Raw genomic sequence first — 27,171 nt, 5'->3', positions numbered from 1 at the left:
CCCTGAATTTGGAAAATGAAGGTTCAGAAAGGTTAAGTGACTTGCTTAAAGTCCCACAGCCAGTTACCAGCAATGTAAGTAAGATTTGGACCTTGGTCTCCTGCCTCCCAGTCTGGTGCTCCCAGGGCTTGTGGGGGCTGCCAAGAGGAGTCCAGTTCACCCCTGCATCCAGAGATGTTCTAGTTCTGTAGACACTGGGATTAATGGTCACACTTGGAGTAGTTTTCATGGGTGGGGACTACCTCTTGCACCTGACTGTAGCACTGGGGAGGGACAGCTTTATCTGGCACACTTGGTGTCCCTCGGGGGGTCCTTCCAAAGGGTGAAGAAATGTGTCTCCCTCTGAGCAGAACTGGTCAGACCCCTCATTCTTGAACCTGCCACAGTGCCCTGGCCATCTGCAGCACGTATCTCTGACCTGGGTTGCTTCACAGACTGCATTCTGTGCTCCATGTTTATAAAGCCGCGTCAGCTTGGGGTGTGGACAGGAATGACCTGCACTGTCTAAACAAACCACGAGCTTCTGGCAGCTGGCCTGCCAGGGTGCGTGTGATGTCCTCTGGCCCGGCAAGGTGGGCCGGGTTGAAACTCCTGGCTTTGCTCATTTTGAGAGCTCTGCAGTGTAAATGCAAGTCTGTGCCCTTCGGGTCACCAGAGGAAGCGGAGGCCAGCTCTAATCTAAGAGGCCAAGGTGTGTGCGGCCCCAGGACATTGCTGCCAGTTCCCACCACATCCCCAAGCTGTCCTTTTCTTTCTTTTTCTCATCTCTTAATCACCAAGGGACAAAGAGCAGACCTGGTGGCAAAAAATACCAAGCAGATTTTACCTATGAGAAACCATGGGAACAGGCCCATTTTAGTAAAATGCAGGCCTGCTTGCTTCTTTTAGGGATGGTCTCCCTAAATAACGCAACTTGGGTTTCTCATCCTTGATGACTGTTTGAAAAATTTGAAAAAAATCAGGCTTAACTCTGTCATTTTAAGCAGCTTTTCAAGTGACACAGGCCTTATACTATTTTTAGGTCAAACGCCCTGCAAAAGTTGACATTTGAAGGTTTGGCTATGTGTGAAAACATCCAGTGGGAAATGTGTGATTTCTCTCTCTTTTTTTTTTTCCAGAAACAATAAACAGGAGTGGCTTTAAGTTTATTTGTGCTCCTCCTTACCCCTTTTGTATTTGCATCCTCAGGGTTTATTGGTGTAATTCTTCAGGCACACACTCAACATGGCAGATGTCACCTGAAGGCCGCCCTTTGGAGATGCAGTCCCTACAAATAAAAGCAGGTCGTTAGACTAGAACCGTCTTTGTTCCCTTAACTACGGCGGTTTCTCCCTCCGCACAGAGCACGCTCTATATAAAGCCATAACCATTCAGAGTCACACGCAGACTATATAAAGGCGCTGCCGAGAGATGAAAGATGTTTTTAACCCCTTCCTCTCAGGCGTCGGTGACAGCTGCAACCGCTCAGCTCCAGAACGCGCGAAGTTCCTCTCTGGGCTGATGTGGGTGGCGGGGGGTGCGGCGGGGGGGGGGGCGTGAGTGAAGAGGCGGGGTGGGAGTAGTCCCCCGCCTCAAGCCCGGCCTCCCCCTTCCTTCCTCTGTTTAGAGCTGCTGGGGATCCCCCAGGCATGGAGTGACAAAAAAGAGGGAAGCTGTGATGATACTAGGCAGGACTCAGACCAGGGCGGCAGGAGGAGCAGCCACTCATTGGGGGCTTTCGTCTGTGATTGCAGACAGGGGCCCCTGCACTCCGCCGTCTCTGCAGGGGTGCTGGGGTGACAGAAACCACAGGGTCCAGGTGGCAGTGCTTCCCGGAGGATCAGTTGTATTTGAGTTTTAGTGATCGTCAATGCTTCTTTTATATTAAAACCAGGACAGGGTTGGCCGTCCCATGGAACAGAACACGGATGGATATGAATGTCAAAGCTGAACAGGAAACTCCGGAGAAATGCCCAGTTTGCTGAGGTGCCACTTTGAGCTCTAACTTGAGCCCCTCAGGAAGCTGTTAGTGCCCTTTGGTGACAATATTTAAGAAGTCCTGCCATAAAAATATGCTAAATGCAATGTAGAAATGGTTTAGTGCAAGGGACATGGCTGGGGTTCAAGGCCTGTCTCTGCTACTTATAGCTGTGAGATTTTGGGCAGGTTGCTCAATGTCTCTGAGCCTCAGTTTCTTCCTTTATAAAATGAGACAGATACTAGCTCCTTCCTTATAGGACCAGGCCTGCCTCCTCTTGGGAGCTTCAGGGACTCATGTGCCCCCACTCTGTGAGGCTTCATCCCCATGTGGGCTGCCTGTGGCATAGAAACCATTCAGTCTGATGCCAGCCTCTGGCAGGAGCCACAGTAGCCACCAGGGAGTTTAGCAGCCTTTGTCCTGTGAGAGCACAGCTGGGCACGAGGAGCAGGGAGGACACCTAGATGGGCAGTGCAAAAAGGCAGTCACAGCATGCCCTGGGTTATTCCACATCCAAGGCATGGTAGTACCAATGCCTCAGGTTCCCCAAACCCCAGCCACGGCCTACACCCCGGCAGTGCCCTGCTCTTCCCAGGTTTTTGGCATGACCTATATATCCACTTCTGAGACAAGCCATATGTGATGCTGAAACCTGCTTTTGTGGATAATGTGACCCAGGTGCACTGAGAGAGGGCTTGGGGGTCCCAGCTGGGCAGGTGCAAGATGGGGAGGAAGCAGATGCTGGTGCTCTGGAATACACAGCCACACATTCGTTGACACTCTTCCCCTCAGGAGTGGAGGCCAGCTGCCATGTGGAAAGGACACTCAGGTGGCTTATGGAGAGCCCCACATGAGGAGGATCAAGGCCTCCTGCCAACAGCCATGTGAGTGAGCCACCTTGGAAGTGGATCTTCTAGGCCCCGGTCGAGCCTTCAGATGACTGCAGCCCTGGCTGATGCCTCCAGCACAGCATTATGATGAGAGATGTTGGGTCAGAACCACCAAGCCTACCTACTCCCAAATTCCTGACCCACAGAAACTCTGAGGAATAAACGTGCGTTGTTACAAGCCACTGAGTTTTGAGATGATTTGCTACGTAGTAATAGATAACTTTATACAGATACCTCTCCTTTTTCTTCAAAATGTTATTTAACAGGTTCTAAGATTTCATGGATATTTTTCTTCCTGGCTTATGAGGCTTATGAGGATGTTGGAAGCTGGAAAAAGATGTGTGGTTTTGGAGTAGGGCAGTCATGCTGAGTGTTTTCCATTGGTTAAGTCATCGAATCATCTCTGCCATCCTGTGGGAAAGTGTTATTAGTCCCATTTTATAGATGAAACACTGAAGCTCAAAGAATTTAAGACCTCTGCTCAAGATTACACAAGAAGCTTGGTTGCTGGGGCACCAAATCTGTTTCTTCATCAATAACAAGCTAGCCTCTGCTTGGGAATAAAGCAGCTAGGCCAAGGTCTTGGCCTTGCTTCTGACTAATTGATAGCCTTTGGCAAGGTGCTACCCTGTGGGGGTCTTTTTTCTCTGTGAAATGGCCCATGTCCCATTCCTTGTAGCAGGAGGGGCTGTCAATCATGGTGGCCCACTCTCCTGTAGCAACAGAAATGGAACATGTGTTCCTGGCCTGGCCAATCCGAGTGTCCTATTCCCCTCACCACAGTGATTAGTTAAGGAATGGGCACGTGATTTTCTAGCCAGGCCAATGAAAATCTTCTTGAGGGTGTAGCTGCCAGAGACACTGGGGAGGGCTGCTCTTCGTTTCTGCTGGGGTGGCTAGGATGGGAAGCTGTTCATATGGTGCCACTGGGATTGGCAGGACTGTCTGTCTACAGAGTCAGAGTGGGCCAAGTCATGAAAGAAGGCAGAGCTCTGGATCCATGTGACCCCTGGATCCAGCTATGCCTGAAGCCATTCCTTTCCTTGGACTTCTCAGTTACAAGAGTCAGTAAATTCCCATTTTTTTTTTTGGTCTTAGCTAATTTGACTTGGGTTTGTGTTGTTTGCAGTGGGCAAAGTTGGGAGCTGCTTTTAGCATCTCAGAGCAGTAGAGCATAGCTCCTCTATATGGTGACTAAATGCAACAGGTGCTGATGGTGCCCTGCTGGCCCATGCTGACGGTCATGGCAGACTGTTTCCTTACAGGCCAGTGGCTTCCTGTATGTCTCTGCCTGAGGTGTTCTCTGGCTTTAGGACCATGCTTGGTGTATGCGTGTGTGTGTGCACATGCATGGGTGGGGAGGGGAAGGCAGTTCTAAAATGCCAGGGAATTAATGCCTCAGTAATGCCCCTCTTCCAATGAGGGATGGAAGAGAATGGATACATACCCTGGCTCCCTTGCCCCTTGAGAAGACAATCTAGAGGTGTCTCCTACACAGTCTCTCTGAGGGTTCCCAGAAGAACTGCTTCCCAGTCTCCCACAGCTGGAACCTGCTTAATAAAGCACCCTTCACTGGCTTTCCTCCCAGCCCTGTCTTTCTCACTCCTGATTCCTGGGGTCACCTCCTAGATGAATTATCCATACCCAAATCCTTGCCTCAGGCTCTGCTTTGGGGAAAAAAATCTAAAACCATAACATCGATCTATGGAATTTTGATTTTCTGGAGTTGACAGATGTGGAGATACTGGTCATGACTGGCAAGACTGAAATTGCAAAGTTCCCAGCTTTGGCAATTTTGTGAGTTAAATAGTCCCCATATTGCACATATGAGGACTGCATAAAGTCTGGGTAGGAGGGATTAGGCAGCAGGGCAGGAATCAGAGTGGGAGGTCCCTGGCTCTATGGGATCGCAGCAGCCATTTTGAAATGGAAGTTGATGGGACAAATGGGGTTGGAGCATTCAGGAAATTCGGGGTTGCCTTGGTTTGGCACATTGTGGGGTATCCGCATTGTCCCCTGCACCCCGGGTCCAGAAGTGTCTTGGGACAGATGGAGTTGGGAGCACTTCAGATCACAGTGAGATGGGCTTGCTTTCCAGCCGCTGGTCTTGTTTGCCTTTCCCCTCTGCCTTTGTTCTTTCTCTTTCTGTCCTTTCCCTGCTCCCGTTTATTTATGTTTAAACACATCCTGTGTCGCCACCTCAGCCGAGTGGCTGGAAAGTCGACGACAGCATGGTTTCCCCTGCATCCTCCTCTGCAAGGCCTTTGGCCCCTCAGCTCCATGACCATTTTCCCTGGTCTCCAGGAAGATGGGTCTGGATGTCAGAATACTTGGCTGGCTTGGTTCTGCCTTGTGGCTTCTTTCTTCTCTCCGAGCGGGCCTGCCCCACCCCCCACTGCTCTTCCTGGTCACTTCCGCAGTGGCATCTGGGCCACAGACATTGTTTTCCCCTAATTGCATTTCAGCCCAGGAGAGCCACGCTAATAGAGGGACTGCAGGAGAGAGGCCTGGCAGAGCTTGGCAAAGTGACTGCCACTTCTGCATAGGACTCTGATAAAAACAGACATAAAAGGTTCACTTCTGGTACCAACATGCCCTTCCCTTCAGAGCAGATCCCTCTCCTTTTTGTATTTTTTCTTTCCCTTGAGGTATAAAATAGATATAGTAAAGAGTGTCCAGGCATTAAGTGTGCAGTCTGATGGATGTTTACATATGTCGACACCATGCCACCACCACCCAGATCAAGATAAAGAACTTCCCCATTACTCCAGAAGGTTCTGTAATGCCCCTCCAAGTTGGTTCCCCCTCACTCCCCCCCAGAGGCAACAACTATCCTGACCTTTATCCCTGTAGATTGATTGCCTGCTTTTTAACTCTAAAATGGAATCATCCAGCATGTGTCTGGCTTCTTTTGCCCAACATCGTGTCTATGAGCATGAGCCGTGCTGTGTGTAGCATTGGTCTTCCTTCCGTTTTTTGGCTGATGTTTTGTTTTATTTGATTCCTTACCATGGAAGGGACTGAAAGCTGAGACCCTGCAGGGGTAAAAATTCGGCAGCTTGTAGATCCAGTTTTGCACACACCTGTAGCCTGGGTGGTGGCATTCCCTGTGGGCTCCCAACTGCAGGATGTTGTGTGCCGATTCTGCCAGAGCCTGGCTCAGGAGGCAGATGCAACCTCAGACATAGGGTTCCCCATTGATTCCAGGCTGCTGGGCCAGTAACCTCAGGTTGGAAACCTCACTGACTGACTCTTTGGGATGTGAGATGAAACTGGAGAGGTCCCAGATGTGGGGTGAGACTTAGGAATAATAAATTGTGATTTGCACACAGTGGTGTCATAAGAGAAGCATCACTTCAGCACAGCTCAGCCCTCTCCTCTCCTTCCTGGATTCGTGTGGTCGCTCCTGACCAGCTGCCCCTGCATGGTCTCCCCTCCTTTTCTGGTTCATCAGCTCACTTTGGGCAGTCCAGCTCCCAGGGCCTGCTCTTATCCTGCTACTCCTTTGCTCACAAACCTTTAGTGGCTCCCCACTGCCTGTACAAGTCAGCACTGCTCTCCTGACATTTTATTAAAAAGCTCCAAAAATGGAGCCAGCTGAGCCCCCTTCCTATTCTGCTACTACTCTGGGACAGATGCTGCCTCCCTTTTTGAGCAGCTGGGACTCTGAGCCAAGGCTGCGTCAGCTAGTGTGGCCTCGTTCTCTCCCTGCCCCTTTGGCCCATACATCTTAGGAGACAGTCCTTTCGAGTCCACTTCCCCAGGGAGGTTCCTGGCTGGCCCAACTCACAGGCTATAGCCTTGGTTCCCAGAGTCACTTCATGGACCAAGATGCCTGCTCTAGCTCCATCCTTCATAACTGCATTCCAGCCAGTAAGAAGGAAGGAAGGACAGGAGAAGGGCATGCCACCTCCCTTTAAGGTTAGTTATAATAAGACTCATAGCAGCAAACACTTCTGCCTCATTTACTGTGTGCCAGCCACTATTCCAAACACAATTAGTTTTCATATAACTCTATGAAGCCTCACTTCACAAATGAGGAAATGAAGACACAGAGAGGTGATGTAACTTGTGCAAGGTCACATGGCCAGGGAGTGACTGAACCAGGACTTGAACTTAAGCAGTCTCATTCCAGCATCTGAGCTCACAAGCCCTGTTTTTGTGCTTCGTCCTTCCCAGTCTTTGTACACCTTCCTTTCTCTTACAACCCATTGGCCAGAACTTACGCAAATGGCCATACCTACCATCAAGGGAGGCTGCAAAATATAGTCTTTGTTCCAGGCAGTCATCTATGCAGGAAACGTTTGGGAATTTGAGTGCTGAGGAAGAGGGGAGACCTGAGCTTGGGGGCTGGCAAGAAGTCACTGACCCAGTTGGTTATTGCCATTCACTGCATGGCTCTATTATGTGACTTGTTAATTCAGTTAGACTGCAAGCTTCTTGCTTCCCATGGAAGTTTTCCATGGGGGCCCTGAGTGGGAAATGGCCTCCTTATCTTTCTGTTGACTTTAAATACAGAGCAGCTCCTTCCAGGATCCAGAATTACCCATGCAATGATTATTCCACAATAAGTCAACCGACATTCTGCATTTTGAAGTGAAAGTTTCCATGCACAGAGTGTCAGTCGGATGCATACGGTGCAGTTGACTACCCTCTCCATTTTGAAACTGTCTTTTGGCTTGGCTTCCAGGACACCAGGATCTGGATTTTTCTCGGGCCCTCTGGGGTCCCTCTCAGTCTCTTTGCAGGCTGTCCTCTCTTCATGTGTTGGCTGTCTCAGGGCTCAGTCCTGGACCCTCTGCTTCTCCACTGGCCTCTGTCCCTGGATGATACCATTGCCTCTGGTAGCTTTTTCAATGCTGTACATATGCTGATAACTTCAAACCAGACCTCTTCCCAGAGGTCCAGATGCCCACAACCCACCTGCCCCCTGGCATCCCATGGAGCAGTTTCACTGGTACCTCAAACCCAGTGTGCCCAAAGCAGACTGCCTGATCCACCCCCAACCCTGAGCCCAATCTGTGCTCCTCCAGTGTTTCTGTCTTATTTAATGGCGCCTCCTGGAAACTTAGGAGCCATCCTTGATACATGACACTCCACATCCAGCTCTACTCCTGGCCCTGACTGTCTTACCTCCAGCATATCTCCCAAGTCCTGGCCCCTGCCTTCCCTCCTCTACCCACCACCTCGCTCTCCTGGATGCTGAGATGCCTTCTACCTGCTTGCCCACATTCCCTCTCCAGTCCCTTCTCAACATTGCAGCTTGAGGGACATTGCAAGCCGACAAATCTGATCATTACTTTCTGGCTTATGGCTTTTCGATGACTCCCGAGTGTACCTGCACAACATTCCCAACCCTTGCTGTGGCCCTTAACCTAGAGGCTCTGGTCCTTTCTGCCACATCAGTCTCATCTTCAGCCTTATTCTCATTGTTTTTGCTACAGAGCAAACCACCCCAGACTTAGAGGCAAAGAACAGCCACGATTTGTTATGCTCCCAGATTCTTGTCACTGCTCCATGATGCCTCGGAACTGAACTGGAAGTCTGGAAGGTTCGGGGGTTGGTGGCACCATCTGAAGGCTTGTGCACATGTCGAGCACCTGGGATGGGATGACCTGAAGACTAGGATTGCTGACTGGAGCACCTACCCTGGCCTCTCCATGTGGCTTGGGCTTCCTCACAGCAGGGCAGCTTCAGGGTAGTTGACTTTCGTATACGGCCACCCAGGATCCAGTGTTCCCAAGGACGACGTGCAAAGCTGATTCCTCTTTTCTGACCCAGCCTCCAAAGTCATGTGATGTCACTTCTGCCATATTCTGTTGATGACAAGCCAATCAGAAGCCCGCCCCGATTCAAGGGAAGAGGACATAGACTCCACTGCTCCATGGGAAGGATGCCAAGTCACACTGTAGAAAAGCAGACCAGGGAAAGTGCCCTCTGCCATGCAGCCCTCCCGTTTCCTGGGCCCCAGCATGCTGGCCTGCTTTTAGTTCCTTGGAAGCACCAAACTCTTTTCCTCCTCAGCTCCCTTGTGCATACCCTTGATTGCTTCCCCCGGCCGGCTCCAGCTTGGGGCTTCCATGCCCTGCTGCCCCCAACCTGAAACAGGTCCCTGTTCGATTCTTTCCTAGTTTCTGCTGCGTTCCTCTATTGGCCGTTTGGCAGCTTCGAATGATAGGCACTTCTGTCTGTTGAGGTGTTTAGTGTCTGCCGCCCCCACCATCAGTGAAGTTCCATTAGTGAGTGTGGGGACCATGGCTGCTTGGCTCACTGCAGTGTGCCCAGAGCAGAGCCTGGGGAGGGGGGACAGGCACACAGAGAAGTCTTTAGAGTTTTCAGGCTGGTTTCAGAGAAGAGCTGTCTACAGGCTAGGAATGGTTATGAAGATCAGTCCACAGTGGCATATCTCAGAGGGAATGGAGTGGTTTTTGGGGGTGATGGTGGTTAGGGTAAGCTGAGCAGGAGATGGCTACAAGAGAGGCAATTTTGGTGCCAGTCCTGGTCCCTCTCTTAGGGTTGATCTTACTGACACAAGCTGCCTGCCTTGCCCCCTGCCCCCCTCCCCAGCCTCACTGCATATTTGACTCTATTACTTTGGCCTCCCTGGCACACCATGCCTTTGTATCTATTAGATCTCCTGCTAGGCACCACCCTTCTCATTCTCTAACTAAAAGCTCCAGATCACCTTATCCAGAACCTTCCCTGACTTTCCCAGGGATGCCTTAGGCTGTCAGGTTCTTCCATCTCCTAACTTTCCCTGCACATCCTCATCACGAGTGGAAGGCACTCTTACCGTCAGTGTCCTTATTCCACCTCCTCCCCACTCCCCACAGCCTGAGGGCTTGTTGAAGATGAGGCTCTGGCCTATGGATGCCCCATAAATGCTGGGTGACTGACCACATGGCCTGGTGACACTCAGGCTGTCCCAAGACCCTCATGCTCTGGTGGAGGTGGGACCTGTGTTTTGGAGATGGGCCCTGAGTCCCTTGCAGGCTCCGGGGGTGGGGGCGCTTGGAAAGGGATGGGGGCTGGGGCCTAGAAACCAAGTTGCTCCTCCAGTTGGGTTGGGTCTCTCCTGCCTCAGTGGGGGCCTTATTAGAATGCCTTCTTCATCCTGACTCCCACCGGAAGCTCTTCATTCCTGTGTAATTACATTAAGCTTTTACGATGGGGACCTGGGCAGCTAGCAGCACTATTTTGCAGGGGTGGACTGCATTCCTGGTATCTGGGTTTACCTCCCCTCTCAGTCCAGGTCCTGGAATGCCGGTGTGTGGACAGGTCCTCTTGCCAAGCTCAGGTCTTGATTTGGGATCCCTGGCAGCATGTGGGGGGCAGGGTGAGGAGCTAGAGCCATGTCTGCAACTTGCTGAATCCTGCAGGTCAGAAAATCTGTGCCACCCTGCACGGCAGAAGCTGGAGGCCTGGGCCGGAAGATAGCCAGAACCCCTTTTCCAGCTAAGACCTGCTTGCTGGGGCTGACCCAGCCTATAGGAGCCTCGTGGGTCCCCCAGTGCTGACTGGGGTTCTGTGGGCTTCTTGGCCTGGACATCTCCCTCAGGGGCCCCCCCTGCACTTTGCTCTCCAGATACTGACTAAGCTGGTTGTCTTCTTCACACTCATAGCTGGTGTGTGTGTGTGCATGTGTGTTTGTGTGTGTGTATGTATGTGTAGGGTCTTTCTTTCTTTTTAAATAGCTTCTTAAAATATTATTTGTAAGAAATACTAGTATATAATTAGGACCCAGTCTCACACCCTACACAAAAATAAATACCAGGTGGATTAAAAACTCCAAACATTTCAAAGAACCATAAAAACCAGAGCTGGAATCTCACAGTGGACCATTTAACAGTCTTGGAGTAGGCAGTCTCCTCAATACAAACAGCCAGCAATGTCTGAGGAGACGCTCATATGCTCACTTCTAATCAAAGATATGCAGTTCAGAGCAACAGGGGGATGTTCTTTTCACCTGTCACATTAGCAAAAAGTTGACAGAAGGGTATCGGAGAAGGTGGAAAGAAACAGGCACTTTCATATGCTGTTAGGGGGGATTTAAATCGGGCAGCTCCTTTGGAGAACAATTTGTCTTTACCTATGTACATTTAAATGCAGTCACAGCCTTTGGCCCAGAATTTCCGCTTATAAGTCCCATTTTTTCAAACCTATGGGAGAGGCAGACATATACCCAGGCATGTCCACAGCATCATTGTTTTATGGAAAACATTTGAGGACAACCTAAGTGACCAACAGAAAGTGATGATCAAATAAATAAGGAGCACCTTTGCCATGAAATGCTATGAAATACTATATAATCTGTTAAAAAGAATAATATGTTACTGGCATGAACGTTCTCTAAGAAATATGAAGTTAGAAAAGCAAATGGCAAATCCTTGTTTCTGATAGGAGTTCATTTATACACAGAAACCTGTGTGTGTACTTATAAGCACAGTGAGAAAGACTGAGTATATGGCCAGGCTAGAGGTAGTGGGTCCTTATGGAAGAGAGTGACATCAGGAAGGAGAGGGAGAGGAGAGTTTCACCCTTTTTTCCTCGGAATTGGTTGAATTTTTATAAGCACACATTACTTTTTGAATTCAAAGCAAACATTTTTTAGAAAATATAAAAAGCAATGCACACCCCTTGTAAAGGGCTAAAGAAATAGAGAAAAATAACTATAATTGTTATATTTATTGATTCTGTGAGTATATATGTTTGACACTGCTCTAAGATAGTGATGCATATAATCTCTTTGAATCTTCGCAAAAATGCACCGAGATACATACTATTATGACCCCATTTCACAGATGAGAAAGCTGAGTGATGAGAGAGTAGGTACTTCCTCTAAATCACACAACTAGTCAAAGGGAGCTGGGATAAAGAGGCAAATCAAAGTCACCCACAACCTCATTTTACACAGAGGTGACCACTGTTAAGGTCCTACAGTAGTCCCTAACTGTGTGACAGGTGTGTACACATGCATGCTCAGAAACACGGGAGGACCTTCAGTTGCAGATACGTGCCGGACAGAATCTTGTGCCCTGACAATCTCTGTCTTCAGCCTTTCCCTCTTGCTTGCTTTGCTCTCATCTGGGACTGTTTCTCTACTTTTGGGTTTTTTTCCCCAGGACACATCTGGAGAGTCTCCTCCTGTCCAGGTCAAGAAACAGAGACTCTCACATAAAAGAGAAGGCCTCTGCATGCCTTGCCTTTCCTGTGGAAGCAGAGGAAATCAGGAAGACCACCTGGTGACAGTGTCCTTGGAGGGAACTGACTCCTCTAGGTGAGACTTTCTCTGCACGTGGGGACCTAGCAGGTCGGTAGGCTGTGGGACTCAGAGGATAATGTAGCCAAAGACTATTCTGACTTCCCGAATGGCTGCAGGAACCGGGCCTCCATCCGGTTAGCCTGAGTCGAACTCTATAACTGATTTTTAAAAAGGGCTGTGGACAGTGTAAGAGAAAATGTGCTGGCTATGGAAGCCAGCTTTGAGGTGGGCTGGCCAGGAGTCAGCATCTGCAGAGAGCTGCTCCCAGGCGTGCAGAGGAACCCAGCCCTTGTCCTTACCCCACCCCATCCCACCCTTGGCCTGCAGCCCCTTCCACCTTCCATGGTGCACCCTCCTCATTGTTCAGGAACAAAGGCAGTTCAGATTTGGGAAGAAGAAGGAGGAAAAATAAAGTCAGCTGAACTAATCTTGCTGGTAAGTGAGTGGTTGGCTCTGGCCCCTAAGTCGGGGAGTCGTGCAGGAAGGGTGGTGGCGGGGGCCCTAGGGACAGCTTGGCTGGAAGGGAGCTGGGGCAGGGAGGTGCAGCAGGACCCGAACAGTTGGTGATTTATGGTGCCAATAAGCATAACGGCTCAGTCTTGCAGTTTCCCCTCAAGATGCGTCTGCGTGCAGTCCCCTGGAGCATCACCTGTGTGGGCGGCTGCGGAGGCCACACCTGCCTGGGCTCAGGAGTCCCGCTCCTCTGAGGAGGGGTCGCCCTCCCCACTGGGGCCCCAGGGGGAGTCCTGCGCTCTCAGTCAGCAAGTCCTGGATGTGGTGCAGTAAGGATGGTGCAGGGAAATGGGCTGGTGATGGGGTGTCTGGCCACCTCTTTGGCACAGAGTGGAGAATGCAGACTGTGGAACTTTTGGAAAATCAGCCAGGGAGTCGAGTTCACTCTGGCAGGTGTCTGCTGCTTTGAGCTTTAGCAAGCCCGCCCCTGGCTGTTCTGGGTTAGGATTCTGGGGAGCCAGAGGTACTAACATTTCTTGCTATGTGCCAGGCACTGGGCTACACTGTGAACATGTCATTTATGTTCTTTAAATGTCACAATGCCACCCTGACATCAGTATTATTATTAGCTTCATTTTGCAGAAGAGGAAAGTGAAGCTTGGAAAACATAGATAACTTACCCAAAGACCACAGCTGGAAGGCAGAAGAACTGAGATTCAAACCTATCTTCAGAACCAGGGAACCCTCACCGTCTTCAGTGTTTAAGGGATGAGTGCTGAGGGGCAGGCCCAGAGGTCCCCCAAATAGGACATAGGAGCCAGATCTCCAGAAGCCCTCCAGAGTGAGCCTAGACCACTTTCTAACAGCAGACTGCAAAGTCTGTGAAATCTGGGGTCCACTATGGCCTCTGGATCTTCTGCTGTTAGGCAATCATGCATATGCACCTTGAAGACTGAGTTTTTCTTTCTGGAAGTTCGACTTCTGGACTAACTCCATCTTCCTCCTTGGCATCCAGTGCTATTGCTGACTGCAGAGAGAGAGAGAAAAAGAGCTATTGACCTATATGCTAGCAGGTGTCAAAGATCTGGCTTCCCACTATAGACTTTGGCCCTGGACACTCTCAGCGGCTGGGGTCACTCAGAAGCTCATATTTTCTTTTGGCCACTTGTTGGGCTAAAAGTGAGCAGGCCGATGGTTCTCCCTGCCATGGATGGCCATTCTGCCCCCTGCCCCCACCAGTTGACTCCTGTGTGGCCTAGCCCTCCCTCTGAAGGTGGGCACTGAACAGAGATATTTTCCTTTCTTGTAGGAGTGCAAGTGCTGGAAACCACATGACTTAAGACCAAGGGAAACACAAATCAGTCAAAATCGAAATATTGTCTAGAATTCCAATGCCCTTTTACTTCCCTTCTGCTAGTGGCATTTGAGCAGCTTGAGCCTTCTGCATGGGCTTGCTGGGGGCAGGCCAAGAGGCTCTCCTGCCGGTGCTGGGCCACCGGCTCCTGGTAGGCTGGAGGAGACCTGGCACAGCTGGCAGGCTGCCTAGCCTCCCGAGAAGGGTATTCCCTGGCCATGTGGGCCCCTCAGGAATCTCAGCCCACTCTCCCATGGGCCCAGCGAGATCTGCTGCGTGTGTGGGAGTGAGGTCAGGTGCTGCTGACTGGGCATCTCCTTTTCCCCATTTACCCGATGGTCTTTGCACCCTGGGTCCACATGGAGCAAAATCTTGGCAGGATGGCAATGGGGGTTGGGGGGACAGAGATCGCACAGCTACAGGTCTGTGGGAGGGCCTGGTTGAGGACAAGCTGCTAGACACCGTGCAGTTTTATCCATTCCTCTTTGGGGAGTTATGAGGTTTCTTCCAGGACTTCTGGACTGTTCATGAGCTGGGCTAGGGGGCAAAAGGAAACACAGCCTGGAATCCCTTCCTCCTGCCCCTATACACTCCCCACACACCAAGACTGATTTCCTATCAGAGCTCAGTGATTTCCAAATGGTCAGCGGCCTCCAGGCTGCTGGGAGGGAGAGAGAGAGCCTGAAAGAGGCCTCCTGCTTCCCAGGTGATGGCTTGGAGGGGGGTGCTCCCAGGGCCTGGCTGCCACCAACCGCACAGGCCCAGAGCACAGATTTGTTTTTCATTTGGGATTGAGGGGTTTTCAGGCCCCTTTGGCATGATGATTTCCCTGGCCCTTGGTGGACCAGTGCCGTGGGGTGTGACAGATGGAGACAGCTGGCATACGCGAGGCAGGGGACACAGAGCCCCTGGAGGCCCACCAGCAGGCCGGCTGGCAGGCTGGCTGACGGCGTGAGGTCTGGAGTCAGACAGAACTGGGTCCAAACCCCAGCTCCATGATAGGAACTCCAGGGAGTTATTTTCCTTCCCTGATCCCTCATTTCCCGGTCGGTAAATTGGGGATGATAAGAGCTTCCTTTTGGACTCCATGTTGAGTGCTCAATTGGATAACATTTATAAGCAGGTGCTCAGTGATGTAGCTATGATTATTATTCATCAGTGCGTCGTCTCCCCTGCCTCGGCAGGCACGCTCTTTCCTCAAGTGCCCACCCCCTTTTTTGGTGTACCAGGTGTTCTCATGCAGCCAGAGGAGCCCTGACAGGAAGCTACCTGATAAACTCATTCCCACCTGGTGACAGGGCCTGAAGGTGTTAGCCTCAGGAATATTTGCATTTTAGCCCACCTCAGCCTCATGGGATGAATTTATTCATTCAATAAACATTTATTGAGATGCCATCCTATCCTGAACAGTTATCACCACTCACCCACTATGCACTAGGCATATTCGTTGCCTAACTTCATCTCCATACCAGCGCTAAGAAGAAGATACTAGTATCATTCCCATTTCACAGATGAATAAAGAGTTCTAAGGGGTTTTGTCACTTGCCCAAGGCCGCATAGCTGTGCCTAGGCTCAGCTGCCTCTGGCGTCTGCTCTTCAGGTACAGGCACTGTGCTAGGCCCAGGGGCCGCAAGGAGAACTCAATGGCAATCTCCACTGCAGGGCGTGCCCTGCTCAGGAGTGGGGACAAGCAAAGAAACCAGGTCACCAGAACTCAGTGATGGCAGTCGGCATGGGGTCTTGTAGGGCACACACTAGGGGCACCTGGGGGCACTTGGGAGCATTAACCCGTGTTGATGCTTCCCTGTGTGGGTGTGAAGCCACAAACAGCATGAGTTTATTCTCCCACCTGCTGAGGGCCCAGTCCACCTGCTGGGATCAGCCTCACCCCAGCCTGGGAGGGCAGCCTCTTCAAAATGTCAAATTACTTCAAGGGCATACATTGGAATCAAGAGATGAAACCTGGTACTGCCCCTAACTTCATATGTATAGGCGAGGCATATAGGAGGAAGTACGTATATGATTGTATGTAAATGTGATATGATATGCATATAGTTGCACACTATAATCAAATGGTACAGTAGGATATCTGTACCTCTACCTATACCCGTATCTATATCTGTATATAAAAACAATAGAGTCACCCTCCTGACTCTATTCCACTTTCTGAAGGCCGCCCCTGCTACTAACTTCTAGTGCAAGATCACACATATATATCCTTTTTAAAAAGACAAATAATGGCATCCTATAAATGAACGATAAGATTTCATACGTCCGGTTTTTTCACTTTAACACTATGTCTCACAGAGCATTTTGCATCAGTACCTAAAGCTGTATTGCATTCTTTTTAATGGCAGCATAAGATTCTATTATGAGGATATGCCAGGCTTTATTTAACCAGTTTCCTATTAATGGATATTCATTCAGGTTGTTTCTGGTCCTTTACAGCTGCAAATAACCAGGCTATGAATATCCCTTTACATAGTTTTTTACTCACATGTGGTATATCTGTATACCTGTGCTGGAGAAAAGGATATGCATTGCAACATGAAAAATCATTAAGGCATATCTAACTTTGTAAAATCCATGCCTAAAACCTCATACAAAGAAATGAATCACTAAGGGTGGATTTCTGAACATTAGCAAGGGCCCTGGTTTCCCTGAGTCAAGTCTGCCTGCTGACCCTGAGAGTGGCCCTCCCCTCTCTCCTGTTCCCAATCTTGGGTGCCAAAGAGCAGAGGCAGCTGGGGTACCCTGGCTCCTGAAGCCCTTGAGGGGAGTGGCCCAGTAGCATTCTCTGTGGACAGAAGTTCCCTCTCTAATCAGTTTTCCCACCGCATTTAACTGGAGGCCAAGAGAGACTTTCATAACTCTTGCTATCTTTACAATATGTCGTTCAAATTTAAAACATGCTAAAAGGGAGAAAATATTTATAGAATTTTTCTCTGGAAGAAAAAAACCCCTACTTTTAAGCCTAGCCAATGACATTTCTGGAAACCACAGAGGGAAAACAGCAACAACTCGCAGAAGATAAAATGGACTAATTACACAACAGATCTCTAATTTAAGAAACTAGCTGCATTCTTCTGGTTTTTTTTTCTTTTAAAGATGACAGAGAATAAAAATACTGACTTACCAGCTTATTGAAAAGAAATCCAAGGACTCCTAACCTTTTCTTCTGCAAGATGACGTGTGTCCATGTATGTGTACACTCGGCGGGCCTGCTGGCCTCAGTGGGGGCTGTAGAGAGGGGTTCCTTTGGTGGGGTGTCTTGGCCTGTGGACTAGTTTCCCATGGGAAGGAACAGGGATCCTGCTGCCTGAGTTATTTAAGTCTTGGAGCCTTCCTCCCTTTTCCAAAGCTCTGGGAGTGCCTCCATGGCCACAGCTGTTGTGGACACTCAGCCCCTGGCCTGGCTGGGGGTGGCTGAGGCAGGCCTGTGTTAACTTGTGATTTGCTCTGTTCTCAACCCAGCCATTTGAGCTGCCACCAGAACCACAACTGGCCACCTTGAGCTAGTTCCCCAGGTTTCTAGAACAATTCTTCAGCTGCAGGGCAGTCAGCAAAGAGACTGGGGAGCGCCTCCCCACTCCTTCGTTTCTGTGAATTAGAGTCAGAGCGCTTCCACTCGGACCACCAAGGAAATCTTTCCCTGGCTAGAATTTCCAGAAGCCAAAAAGTGACTGCAGCCAAAACCTCTCTGTGAACTTCATTTCTGTTTGGCTTTTTATGGAAACTGTTTCTCCCAGACACACATCCTGTGGGACCTCGCTCTTTCCCCTTCCCTTATTTTTATGTATGAATGGATTATGTCGGTTGTTTAATGGGTTTGCAGCAAATGCAGGCCACCGTGCGGTTTTAATGAAGTCTCAGACCGGCTGGCCCGTGGCTTTCCGGGGACTTGTGAGACAGGAGAGAGTGTTCCCTGGTGCCTGGATGGGATTTGCTCTGTGCTCCCTTCTTGGTAATCGTGGCTACCCCTGCGTCACTCTGATTTGCTGGGGGATTTGGGGAAAGGTCTTTAATCTCCCAAGCCTGCGGTATACACCACAGCTAAAAGAGGCATGGGGGCCTTTGTAGAATCAGGATGAGGAATCCTAGTGGGGAACAAAGAATACTAGTGAGGGGCCCGGAGAAGGGAGTGTGCTGGGTGAAAGAGCTGGTTCTACTGAGGGCCAGGGTTTAGATGGAAATTCTCAGCACTGAGTTCAGTGAGGGCGGCTAAACCTCAGTTTACCTGGCTGCCTTCTCTTATTCAGAGGCTCCAGTATGTTGATCTTGGAACATATCATCCATCTTCCCAGCACACAGAACCAGGAGGTGGGGTGTGGTGAGGGGGTACATGACCAGGAGACCCTGGACAACAGCTTTTGTCCCTTTTGGGGGACCAAGGCTTCCGTCTGGAACCAAGGTGCCCTCTCCTTCTCCAGGGACCCACTCCTGTCGCGAACTAACCCTCTCCCCCATGACCCCCATGATCGTCCCTTGGACTGGCCAGAGCAGAATTGAGAATCCGGGTGCTTCCCGCCTCACCTTTCGGCCTTGTCACCAGCATTCCCAAGGCGTCTCCTGGCAGCTGCTGCCAGGAGGGCTGACAGATGAGGCTTCTCCGCAGTGGGTTGTCGCGGCTTCTCTCTAGGGCCCCCATTGTGATGTCTCTCCCGGGGCTCCCAGTTTGACCGTGGCTATGTGGGGGAGGCAGAAATTCCTGACTGATTGGGTCCCCCAGGCTGGGGTGGGGGCCACTCATTCAGTCAGAGGATCGTACCCCCGCCCCTCCCTCTGTCCCAGACCGCTGGGCTGCCTGCCCAATCCTTTTCAAATCTGTTCTCTGCAGAACTGCCTGAATGATCTCTTTAAAATGCACATTGGATTCTGTTATTCTCTCCTGGAAACCCTTTGTGGGGTTTTCAGTGCCTGGAGATGAAGGCCAAATTTCTTTTGGTGGTTTAATCACCTCTCGGATCCACCTTCCCAGCTTCAATTCTCCTTGCCATCCACCTGAAAATCTGCGTCGTGTTCACAAGCTACTGGGCACCCAGCGGGCTCTGTGCTACCGCCCCCAGGACTTGGCTTTCCCTCTGTCTAGAATAATTCTCTCCAGCCCCTCCTGGGTGATCCCTATTCTAGTGTCAGGAGGCAACTCTGGCGTCACCTTCTGAGTCTGTCTATACATTGTTAAGCCATGAATTAATTCATTTGATTGCTTTTCAGTTGATCAGAGACATATATAACTGGCAATTACTGCTCTGGATCAGCCTTGAACAGCCTGTCTTAGCACTCATGTCTCGCCCAAAGCCAGCCAATTGCAAAACCAGAAAGGGACCCTTTTTGCCAGGGGCCCTGCCAGGCCCTCACCACCCTGCTTTCTACACCCTGACAGATTCCTTGCCCCCAGGCATGAGGTGTTCTGTGCCAAGAGTAAGGGCTCACCTTGTTTCCTAGAAGAACTAAAGGGAGCATTTGACCGCGAGCAGAGGTGGCTCTCTGACCTGTCATCTTCCCCTTTAGGCTTGGTCTTCTAGACCTTAGGCCTGTCCACTCTTGGGGTCCATGGTTCCTTGAGTGAGGCTGAGAGGTCTCAAATTACGACTTTCTTGAAGCCTTGGTCACCTGCTGCAGTGACCTTTTGCAGCAGGCCTTTCTCAGGCCCTTGGATGGCTTCTCCCCACCTCTCCCCACCTCTTCCCACCTCTCCTCATTTTGTGTGCTTGTCTGTCTCCTGGCTCTAAATGCCCCTATATGCTGAAGACTCCTAAATGTATAATTCCAGCCTGGGCTTATCCCCTGTTCCCCTGACTCATACATACTACTGCCCCCTTAGCCTCTTCACTCAGATGTCTAGTAGACTCCAGAGACTTAGCATGTCCTAACCCAGCCCCTACACCTGCCCTTCCTGCAGCCTCCTCCAGCCACAGCCTTCCTTCTATTGTGTAGTCCAGAAGCTTTAGTGTCATCTTTGAGTCCTCTCTTTCATACCCATGTCTAATCCTTCATGAAATTCGGTAGATCTTCAGAGTAGATCTAGAATCACAGCACTTCTGCATCCCCCTCCCCAATGTGCAGCCTCCTCTTTCTCTCACCCATACCTGGCTCTGGCCTTTCCCTTTCTCCTTTCAGTGACTCTTCATTCTACTCTCAGCACAGCAGCCAGGTGATCTTGTTAAAACTTAAGTCAGATTCTGGCACTTCTTGCTCAGAATCCTCCTTTGGCTTTGCACCATGCTTAAGGTGGCCTCAAGCTCTCCCCATGGCCTACGACTATCCACAGGATGGTCTCCATCACCTCTCTGACCTAACCACCTGTCACTTCCCCCTCACTCCACTGCAGTCAGCTGGCCTCCTTACAATCCCTTCCACTCCCTGGGCACACCTGGCCTCAGGCCCTTTGCAGTTCCTGTTCCCTCTGCCTGGAATGCTTTCCCCCCAGTTATCTGCAGGGCTGGCTGCCTCCCTCCCTTCCTTCACATTTCCTGATTAGTGACCATCTCTCAGCACCCTAGTGAGAGTTGACCTCCTCCCAGCTTTCTCTATCTGCCCTCTCCCCCCACTTGGTTTTCATCCCTGGCGCTCACCACCTAAGAGATGGTATGTCTTTCTTATTGACCTTGATTAGTGTCTATTCCTCCCCTGTCAGAATGTAAGCCTCTGTTAGAGCAGAGATTTCATTTGTTTGGTTCACTGCAGAATCCTTAGTGCCTAGAACAATGCCAGGTGCAAAATAGGCCCTTATTAAATATTTGTTGGATGAAAGATGAATGATGGAGGGATGGACAGAGTGGCAGTTAGGTAAATGTTCCATTGACTTCAGTCTCACAGGCCATGCCTGAAGACCGAGGATGTTGGTTGGCGCCTGGTGGAAGCCTTGCTCACCATTCCTAGGTCTGGGAATGTATAGACTCCCAAAACTCCATGGTCATCAGTCCTGGAATCTGATTTCTCCCTCCTTAGCTGACATCAGATGCTCCCGATGTGGACAGTACAGTGACCATCCACCATCTTCCTTTTCCTCAAGCTGCAAGTAAGCATTTGTGGCTTTCTCCTTGCTCTGCTGTAGTGCATAACTAGCAGCAATTCTACATGACTTACTGCTGGGCTGTTGCTCTTGAAATGTTCTAGAAACCTCCTGGGCCCTAGAAGATGATGCATGAGCTTTAACTGCACTGTTGGTGCCAGCAGCCCTTGGTGCCCTTAGAGCTGAAAGTGACAGAGCCTCACATTCTCCTCAGCCCGTGCAGGCTGCCTTTGAGGAAATTTGCCTCATCCAGTGGGCATTCCAATTTCAAGATGAAGTGCTTAATTACCTGAAGGTCTAGTTCTAGATGACCTTCACTGGGCCAGGGTCCTCATTTTGCACATCTATAAAATGGGGCCAGTGATATTGACCTCACATGGTTGTTATATGAGGAATAAATGAGCTACATAAATCAGGAAATCTATAAACGTGTCTGGTTTTATTGTTACTGGTGGGAAAGACTCCCTAGGGCAAGTCTGCTACTCTGTAGGCTGGGGGACCTTTGTGGGGCCCTAGAAGAATTTGGTGCCCTTTGGCAAAATCTTACAGCTCACAAAGTCTCCTCTGCTCAGATTTGGGGCCTGGGTGTGGCTCTGCATATGGCCTTCTGTGGCTGGAGAGTGGCCTCTGTTTCATGCGGGCTCCTGTGGTCTCTATCTGGTTGCTTCAGAGGCAAAAAACAAAGTGTGTTGGTAAGGGAATGACCGCTGACCTGTCTTAGATTTTCTGTGTTGTGCATTTGCATTTTCTGGCAATGAGAATTTATTAACCAGCAAAGGGACTATCGACTCCAAGCCTGCTCTCACTCAGCAAGAAAGAAAGTAACATGAGGAAGCAGCTTGTCGGCATGGGGAGAGCGCCTGGCTGGGCCTCCGGAGACTAGGGGCCTCCTTCTCTTTTCTCTCCCCCACTTTCTCAGCTTCAGGTTTGTCAGGTAACCTTGCTAGGCCACAGCAGCCTGTCTGTATGGCAAGGAACTTGAAGTAGATGGCACACTTCTGAGCTGGTGTCATTTTATGCTTGCAACTTTATAGTGAGAATTATTGCCAACCTGGAAATAAAAGTCCTGTGGATGTTCTCTTCTCTTTCCAAGGCGGTTACCTGTTATTTGGAATTTCTGGGGAATCTCCTCTGCAGATCATTCCTGTGTATACCCCAAGGCCTACCGTAGCTCTGCCTAATGGCGTTCTCCACTCATGGGAGGGCATGCGGCCTTGGAAGGCTAAGGAGGGAATGTCTCCAGGAACAAACTCTTAGCTGACATGGGATCCATTGGTGCATCAATACCCCAGCTTCCTTGCCCTCGTGGGGTAATTCTGTGGTGGGTTCTCTGCACTCTCTCAGAGGTCCCCTGAGGGCCTGTGCCCCAGATGCCCACAATAAAACCATGTTCACCAGAACGTTCTCTATTGGCATCTCCCTTCCCAGTCTCACTTCCCTGCCCCTCACCATGCTTCTTGGGTCACCGTCACCTCCTGTTATGGACTGAATTGTGTCCCCTGCAAATTTATATGTTGAAACCTTAACTCCCAGGACCTCAGAATGTGACAGCATTTGGAGACAGGGCCTGGGAAGAGGTGAGTAAATTAAAATGAGGCCGTTATGGTGGGCCTTAATCCAATCAGACTGGTGTCCTTACAAGACGAAATATGGACCCAGAGAGACCTCCAGGGGTGTGTGCCCAGAGGGGTGGCCATGTGAAGAGGAAGCAAGGAGGTGTCCACGTGCAAGCCGTGGAGCAAGGCCTCAGGGGAACCCCACCCTGCTGGCACCTTGATCTTGGAGGAGCAGCCTCCAGAGCTGTGAGGCATAAATCTCTGCTGCTTAACCCTCCCGGCCTGTGGTGTTTTGTTATGGGAGCCCAAGCAGATGAATACACCTCCCAAAGAAACTATCTGCACCCAGATCCTTGCTTTTCAGGGGAAAGACATTTAAGACCTCATCCAGGAACAGAAGTCAGTGAAGGTCTGTGAGGTCAGATTTTGGGTGTTACAGGCCCAGTCTCCATGGTAGAGTCTGGGAGCAGTTTGTAGAGAAGCCAGCTCATCCCCACTGGGCAGAGAAGGAGGCAAAGCTCTAGAGACCCAGAATAAGTAAAAAACATGTTCATGGTCACCTTCTCATATTCAGATTGGGGGCTGGTTCACTGGGAAGAGCTGGAATCATGGGGAGAAGTATACACTAGGAGTCGGGGCTGGGATAATGCGCATTACACAGCACATGAATACAAATGCTTTTATTCACGTGAAATTGCTTCAGAATGAAGGGCTGCTCAAAACTGACCGCTAAAATGGAGCGTTTTGTGTTACAAAATAAAATTGCATCCCTTTGGCTCTGAGAAAAATGCATATTGCCCTCATCTGAAATGTGGTGATAATTATATGCCACATTATTCATCCTGTGTCATTTCTGGTCACATTCAGCATTTAGCATGGTGGCAATTTAGGGTGTGCTCGAAACAAAGGCAGTCACGCAAAAGACGCAGGGGACATATTTCAGGCAGCCAAGGTAACTGGTACAGCTCATGGAACCTCGAGGCTCGCTTTCTCCCGGGATGACTCAATTGCAGTTTCAAATGTTCTCCGTGTAGGAGGACCAACTTTGACATGCTTTTTTGGGAAAAGGAAAAAGAGAAATACAAGAAAAGGAAACCAAGTCAAAGAATGCAAAGATCTCCGTGGAGGAGGTGCATGCCCGCATGCATGTGTGTGTCTGTGTATACATATCAGGCTGGGAAAGACAGGGTCCCATGCTCTGGCCTGAGTGGTCTTGGGGGCTGGGGAGTATTAGTTATTAGTGTTGTAGTATTAGGATTTTATTTATGAGCTGTATTATTTATCTGTTGCTGTATAACAAATTATCCCCCAAATTAGTAACTTAAAACAACGATCACTCATTACCCCAGGACTCCGGAGCAGCTTAGCTGGGTGGTTCTAAAGGTCACTCATAAAATGCAGTCAAGATGTCAGCCAGGGCTGCAGTCACCTCAAGGTTTAACCGAGGCTGGATGATCTGTTTCCAAAATGGCTCACGTGTGTGGCCGTTGGCAGGAGGCCCCAGAAGATCCTTTTCCAAGCTCACTCACGTGGTAGCTGTCAGGCTTTGGTTCCTCACCACGTGGGTCTTTCCCTAAGCTGCCAGAGCATCCTCATGACATGCCAGTTGGTGACCTGAGAGAGAGAGAGTGAGTGAGCCAGAGAGAGCCGAAGATGGAAGTCACAGTCTTTTCATAACCTAATCTCTGAAGTGACAGCCTATCACTCCTGCTCTGTTCTGTGTGTGAGAAGCCAGTCCTTCAGTCCAGCCCATACTCAGAGGGTGTGAATACCAGGAGGAGGGGATCACTGGGGGACATCTTAGAGGCTGGCTGCCTGCCGCACAGGCCAGGCCCTTGATCAGCCTCACCATCCTAGAAAGTTCTTAGGCCTGGGGAATTTCCCGTCATTACAAACAAATGCTAGAGAAAAGAGCTTCAAATGGAGGACTCAGGAGATCTTGGTTCTTGCCCAGCCTCTGCAACTTCCCATCTGGCTTTCAGAGCAAAGACGAAAGTGTCTTAAGGAGCCAGTGTGTAATACCGGGACAGCAATCTGGCCTAACAAAGGTAGAGCTAGTTGAATGATGTAAACTGCAAAATGCTGCAGGATGAGAGGAATTACATTGATGGTCTTGGCAACATTCCCTGGTGGGCTGCTATTCGGCCAGAAATGGGGGACCTGGGTCTTACGTGGGTGACAATTTCTATTGTGGTGTGCTATCCTGGCCACTCTAGTCTCTAGGGGCTTACGGGCCAGAATGACAAAAGTCTGAGCAGTCAATAAGTAACTGACTGCTCCCTAGTGATGCTCTGAGAACTTCAGTCCAAGGAGACAGCAGACAGTGACCTGCAAACCCCAGCCCCTCGAAGTGAGCACCTTGCCTTTTCCATTTCTCCAGTCTCCTGGGGTCTCCCTGACTCTGATTGAGATCTCTCCCTGCCCGCCTCTTAACTGGCCAGAATGGGTATGAAAAATCCTTTTAAAATAGTTGGGTATATTCCAAATGATATTCTGGTTTCTGGTCCTGAGTATTTATATTTCCTCTGTTCAGAAATAAACAATGGAAATTTTCCTTCCATGTGAGGTCCTGGGGGCCAGGAGTCTTCAGGAGATGAGAGGAAGGCCTAGCCACCCTGCGCAGGGTAGGAAGGACAGCCTCTGAGGCTGTGTTTCTTCACTGAGGGGCTGGACTGTGCTGGGCTTCCTGGGACCCTTTGGAGGAAGGGTCTGTGGCCTCTGGGGCAGCTGCCCGACACGTCCCTGAAGCTCCCATCATGCTCTGGGGTGTGCTGTCCAGGACAATGCTGAGGAAGGCTGGAAGAGACTTGGGAGGCAGAGCAATCTCTGTTTGCCCCCAGCTCTGTCACTTATTAGCTCTGGGGCCAGACAGAAGCTCCCTCTGGACAGGGCTCTGTCTTCCCTACTCACTATTGTATCTCCAGCTCCTGGCACAAGCCCTGCGTACAATTCTTTTTAATTTAATTTTTTAATTAAATTCTCATTTGCATACATTGAAATGCACAGAAGGTGTACAGTTTGATGAGTTCGGGCAAATATATGCATGTGTGGAACAAACTATCCCTTCAGTGAAGATAGAGAACATTTCCATACCCCCAAAAGTTTCTTGGTTCCCTTTCCAGTCAATCATATTGGCCACCAGAGGCAGCCCCTGTTCTGATTTCTGTCACCATAGGTTACTATTTTCTCTTAGATTTTATATACATGGATCATTGTGTTCAGCTTCCCTTGTTTGGCATACCATGTGTGAGATTCATTTACTTTGTTGTGAGTGTGCTAGTATATTCCTTTATATTGCTCAGTAGTATTCCCTTATATGAGTATACCACAATTTATCCATTCACCAGTTGAGGGATATATTGGAGTTGACTCCACTTGGGAACTATTACGAATAAAGTTTCTATGAACATTTCCTGTGCATGTGTTTTTCTGGACATATGCTGTTTTTCTCTTGGGTAAATACCCAGGAGTGGAGTTGTTGGGTTGCAGGTAGTTATACATTTAACCTGGTGAGAAGCTGCCACACTATTGTGCAAAGTGGCCCTGACACTTTATACTCTTGCCTGGCATTTGAATCTTGAGCAAAAGGGTAGATGTTGTTTATCTCTGGGTCTGCCTTGGCCCCTGCCAATGATAAGCTTTTTTCTCCAGACTTCCAATCTGTTACGTCAATCTCCAGTCATCTTCCAGTGAATTCCCTTTTGCCCAAGTTAGTCAGAGTCTGTTTCTGTTGTTTGCAATCTGGGCACCCTAGCTAACTGCTACAGCACCTGGTGCATAGTAGGTGCTCAATGAATTGCAGCAGCTCTGGTACTAGTAGTGTTGAGTCTAAAGATTCATGAGGGACAGGGAGTGGGAGCAGGGTGAGGCTTCTAGATGGCACATGTGTAGGAGGGAGAGCGGTGCAGCTACAAAAGGTGGTGGGGGTGGGGGGCACAGGGGGAGAGTTCCAAGATACATAGACATGCAAATGCCATTTTGTTACTTAAGACTGGGGAACAGGCCCTTTCCATTCGGCATTTTGGTCCCTTCTAGTATGAGCTGGGGAGCTTCAAGAGGTACCTGCCTTTCAGGAAGGGAAGAGGGTTTCTGAGGCTCTCTGGATGCTGGCTCTGTGACTTTCTCATCCCACAGCTGTGGGGAGGGGAGGCAGGCCAGTTGGAAACCTGCCTTAACCACGCCAGTCAGGAGGTATTGGGAGCACCAGTAGCTTTCGATTCATGGGTGGAGAAAAAGCCCCCTTAACTTTCAGACTTCTGTATTTTTATAATATTCTGACCCAAATGGACTATAATCCACCTGAGGGGAAACCTACTCCCACCATGAAATGATTTTTTTTTTCATTAACTGTTGAGAGAAAATGAAGGAAAGCAAGCTTTTTTGTTCATTTCAGCAGCTTTGGAAATGTTGATGGGAAAATACTGAGCAAGAGAGGAATTGTTGGTGGGTATGTGAACACTGGAGTGGGAGTCCAGGGATGGGGTGCTATTCTGGGCTCTGCCACTCAGCTCCTAGGTGACTCATGCTTGGCGAGGCCCTGCCCCTCTGGGTCTCAGTCTTCTCTTCTGTAAGATGGGAGCTGACCAGGAGGCCCCCTGGAAGCAGACATTTGGCGGCATCTGTACTCATTCCTTTCTAGTCATGCTGGTGGTCTTTTTGAGACTGAAGGGAATGCAGAGGACAT

The 27,171-nt window shown here is 49.8% G+C and overlaps 1 long non-coding RNA gene across 1 annotated transcript; it reads right to left on the bottom strand.

The window, feature by feature from the left end:
* Nucleotides 1-1,159: 1,159 nt before the first annotated feature.
* On the bottom strand, nt 1,160-17,194 carry LOC130681971 (uncharacterized). The gene is made up of 4 exons (XR_008995267.1): nt 17,053-17,194; nt 13,243-13,589; nt 8,496-8,663; nt 1,160-1,267 (listed from the first exon to the last, which is right to left on the bottom strand). It is a non-coding gene; the product is annotated as an uncharacterized LOC130681971 (long non-coding RNA).
* Between the last annotated feature and the right edge of the window lie 9,977 nt (nt 17,195-27,171).

This window comes from Manis pentadactyla, chromosome X (genome assembly GCF_030020395.1).
Source record: "Manis pentadactyla isolate mManPen7 chromosome X, mManPen7.hap1, whole genome shotgun sequence".
Taxonomy (NCBI): Eukaryota; Metazoa; Chordata; class Mammalia; order Pholidota; family Manidae; genus Manis; species Manis pentadactyla.
The sequence above is the reverse complement of the archived record's forward strand: the minus strand, read 5'-3'. Positions and strand labels throughout refer to the sequence as shown.